The following is a 4,620-nucleotide window of genomic DNA, read 5'->3' on the forward strand; positions in this document are numbered from 1 at the left end:
TTTCTTCTCTCTCTCTCTCTCTTAAAATAAATAACTAAACAAGCAACCAACTCTTGATTTTGGCTCAGGTCATGATCTCATGGTTTGTGGGATCAATCCCCGCTTGGGGCTCTGTGATGGCATAGAGCCTACTTAAGATTCTCTGTTTCCCTCTCTCTCTCTCTCTGCCCCTCTCATGCTTCAGCTCTCTCTCTCTCTCTCTCTCTCTCTCAAAATAAAGAAATAAACTTAAAAAAGAAGAGGAAGCTGATTAGGGGTTTTTCAGGCATTTTTCATTTTGAGTTCTTGTCTGCAAACAGGTATATAATGTCCTAAAGAAAAAAAAAAAAAAGGAAGAGAAAAGAAAAGAAAAGGGTTGTCACTTTATATATCAAAATCAAACTTGGGTATCCCTTGATAAAAAAAGCCCAATTGACAGATACACTCACTCTCAGAATAATAGAGAAATTATATAATTTTTTTTAAACAAGTTATTCTCAGTCTAAAAGATGCATAGGAATTAGTGAATATTCTTTTCTGCTTTAGAGAAAAACTGTTAGCTACTCACTAGAAATACCTATCTCCAAAATTATATTAAAAGATCAAAGCTATACTTTGAATGAAATAGTAAAGTTATATATGAGTGTGTATTTATTTATTTTTAATGTGTATTTAAGTTAATGTAATAAACAACTACAAAAGTTTTTTTTAAACACACTTAGTTGAAAAAAACGTTTCTATGAAATTACTTTTATGAAAATTTCAGCAAATATTTCCACAAGACAAATTCATAGGAGTGAAATTGTTGGATCAAAGAGTTGTCATGATTTTAACAGGCATATATTGATAAATAAACCTCAGAAAAGCTACACCAATTTACACAACCAAACGCAGGTGTGCCCTGAATCCCAAGGCTTTTGCCAACTCACTCAATTTGCTGTTTTCAGTTACATTCAACCCACAGTGAGAACATATCCTATTAGATGCCTTAGATGCCCCTTCTTATCTGATCAACTAATAAATGCACTATAACATTCGTCCTGTCCCATTAAGGTTGAATTGTTCTGTTTTTGGTAAAGACAACACCATTCTCCCCATTTACTGTTTACTCCCAGGCTTACTTTCTTCTCTCTCCTACAGTCTGGACCCGTGGTCCACGTTTTCTCAAACTAGAATGCTCAGCTCCTTCAAACCTTGTCCTGTTTTGCAGTGTCTCCCCCGAAAAATTCCCATTCCTGGAAAATTCCAGCCCTCTGCTCATGGCTCCTCTTTACTGCTGGAAAACATCAAACAAGTCTGTGCCTCGGCACCATTCTGGCTTTGAACTTCAGCTGCCCTGAGCACAGCAGGCAGTCCTTTCCCGTTGCTGGGCCCTCCCCCCACATCTCTTAGGCAGAGCTTTGCAGACAGGAGGCCATCAGAATCACTGGTCAGTCTTCATCTCAGCTGACCTTCCTCCTTACCTGACACCACTGACCTGTCTCCCCTGGGCTTCCAGGGCAATGCTGTCTCATGTTTCTTTCCCAGGTCCTTCCCCACATTTAAGGACCACTCTAAGGGAACTGAGCGGTTGTGGTCGGGCTATGGGCACCAACTAAAATATGTTCCTTAAGTTCTGAGGGACAAACTTATCGTGTAATGGGTAAGAGCGCATACTCTGAGGCCCACGTGCTGGGTTTAGCTCAGCTCTACCGCTTTTGCACTGGGCAAGGCAATGTCACTGTCCCGAGTTCCTTTTTCATTAAAGTAGCTTTCATTGCTATTTTTGTAGTTATGAATAATTAGAAGGTTTGTGCCAGTATACCCTGCTCCTAAATCAGTACCCCCAAATCCTTGGGCCTCTAGCTTTTGTTCAGGCTCTTTGAATTTAAGCAGAGTACAATTTTACTATGAAATGGTGCAGTGAAACTGTGCAGTGAAAGGAAAGGGGGGTTGGGGTGATAAGCCTTAAAACATGTGTGTGGCCTAAATGATGTAATCATGAAAAGTGTTCAGAATTATCTGGTATATAATAAGCACTTGAAAAATGACATTTCTCTTTCTACCGTCTGAAGGTACAGCAATAAAATGGCAGACTGGAGACCAGGAAGAGGGTTCTCATCAGACATTGAATCTGCCGACACCTTGATCTTGGAGTTCCCAGTTACAATGAAAAATAAATGTGTTTCCTAAGCCAAAAAAAAAAAAAAAAAAAAAAAAGAAAGAAAGAAAAAAAAAAGAAAAAAAGAAAAAAATAATACTATTCATAATTGGGAGCCCTAAATAATAGGATAATGAAATAAGCACAGATACAGGCATCAGACTGGCTTCAAATCCTGACTGAACAATTCACTAGGGGTATGATATGGGGTATGCTGTGACACTGATCTTGGCCTGCTGGACTATGTGTTTAATGAAGCTAATTCTATCTTTTTTATATCACGGCATTCTTATATGAGATAAAATAAATAGAATTAAGTATCTAGTGCAGTATCCAGAATAAAGCAAGCAGAAATTTTCTGTTTTTTATTGCCATGCTTTTTAGACCCTGTGATTATTGATACTATCAGCAAGCAGATAGTAAGCAGACCAAATTTAACATGTAGGGTTCTACTTTCAAATATATATTGGAATTTAGCTCTACTAGTGTATAAAACTGCAGTTAACAGTGGAGACTTTGCCATCGCGGCTATGAAGTCCTGCAACTAAAAAAATTGTCATACAGAGAAAAACAGTGAATAAAGTGGTATATTTTAAAGAAATAAAAAATATACATACATATGTATGTGCATAATGAGTTAGACCATAGCCAAAACTATTTAGGAACAACATAAAAACTCTATAAATTTCAGAAGTCTAGTTTGACCCCTTTTGAGCAGTTAGACTAATATACTTAACTGTGGGACCAGAAGTTGTAAAGAATTCTCACTTTACACAACACATACCTTAGTTGTCATTGATTCATGGCAGAATTTCCAGTCTGTAATTTTAGTACTATGCCAGTACCTATTAGATAAATTAGTTTTACTGGCCATTTTAATACCTGTACTTATAACATTTGATTGACACATTATCAACCCATATTTGTACAAACCAGGGCTATAATTAATTCTGATGCCTTTTGTATCTAGATACAATAAATGGCTATTTTTCAAATTATCTGCTTTTTGGAAAAATACGAGTCATACTATTTTAGTTTCAATATAAACATTTGCTTGTATCCTCAAACTTTGTATACAGGAAAATTCTGCTATCATTCCTGGAAAAAAAAAAAAAAGGTATTTAGCCAAACCAGACTTTTCTAAATGTAAACTAGAACTCCCTGAGGGCCAGCTTCTGACAATAATAGGTTGTCAGCTTCACAAAGACAGGGAGTATTTTTTAACTTCTATTTTGTCTGCATTATCTGGTATAGTGGATGGCACACGGTAAATTGTCAGTAAATGCTTGTTGAATTGCATTACAAAGAAATGTATACAATGTGACCTAAAGCTGTCTAAAATACACAAAAATCTTCCTCTCTCCGGAGGTGCCGACATTTCCACTTGTGCCTGGTGGTCACTGCTCAGGACCTCAAGCCTGGGAGGATGGTGTGCATTGGTAGCCTTGTCATTCCATTTCTTCTCTGAATCTACAAAAAATTCCTGGAGCAATACACATACCCTCTGATGTCCCCTTTTGTTAGTCCTATGTGGCCTAACAAAGTTCTTTGAGAGTCCCGTGATAAAAACAAAGGCAAAGTAGACTATAAGGGTGCAGACATAAATGGATTACCAAGAAAAGGACCAATGGAAATCTCTGGTAAAAAAAAAAAAAAAAAAAAAAAAAAAGACTGAAATGATTGTTCCAAAAGACCTCATTGTTGTAAATGGACCTGCCAAGGTGAAGCACCTTGCTTATAATGGTCTCTGACCTTTTTCTCTGAGACCAGAATTCGGGATAGATAGCTTAGATATGTACCTGACACTAATCAGGAAATACATGACATTTATATTTAAAATGTGTTTAGTTATATTTAATGATCTCATTCCCGAGTTCCTTTTTCATTAAAGTAGCTTTCATTGCTATTTTTGTAGTTATGAATAATTAGAAGGTTTATGCCAGTAGTAGACCCTGCTCCTAAATCAGTACCCCCAAATCCTTGGGCCTCTAGCTTTTGTTCAGGCTCTTTGAATTTGAGCAGAGTACAATTTTACTATGAAATGGTGCAGTGAAACTGTGCAGTGAAAGGAAAGGGGGGTTGGGGTGATAAGCCTTAAAACATAAAGATATAATTACTATCCAATACAACCGAGCAGCTTACTTATGAGAGTAATAATTATTGCTTATTGCTCTAAGGAAAATAGAACAGGGAAATAGGAGAAACTCCTTTGAAAAATGGAATACCTTTTACAGAAATATCTAATGTATATTATAAAATTCTAGGGGTGCCTGGGTGGCTCAGTTGGTTGAGCTTCCGACTTCAGCTCAGGTCATGATCTCATGGTCTGTGAGTTCGAGCCCTGCATCGGGCTCTGTGCTATCAGCTCAGAGCCTGGAGCCTGCTTCAGATTCTGTGTCTTCCTCTCTCTCTGTTCCTCTCCCACTCTCACTCTGCCTCTGTCTCTCTCTCAAAAGTAAACATTAAAAAATAAATAAATACAATTCTAAAAATAAAATAAA

The 4,620-nt window shown here is 37.2% G+C and overlaps 1 pseudogene; it reads left to right on the top strand.

Moving 5' to 3' along the window:
* The first annotated feature begins 3,545 nt into the window (after positions 1-3,545).
* Positions 3,546-3,794, top strand: LOC102961990 (annotated as a pseudogene).
* The last annotated feature ends 826 nt before the right edge of the window (positions 3,795-4,620 follow it).

The sequence above is a fragment of the Panthera tigris genome, chromosome C1 (genome assembly GCF_018350195.1).
Source record: "Panthera tigris isolate Pti1 chromosome C1, P.tigris_Pti1_mat1.1, whole genome shotgun sequence".
Taxonomy (NCBI): domain Eukaryota; kingdom Metazoa; phylum Chordata; class Mammalia; order Carnivora; family Felidae; genus Panthera; species Panthera tigris.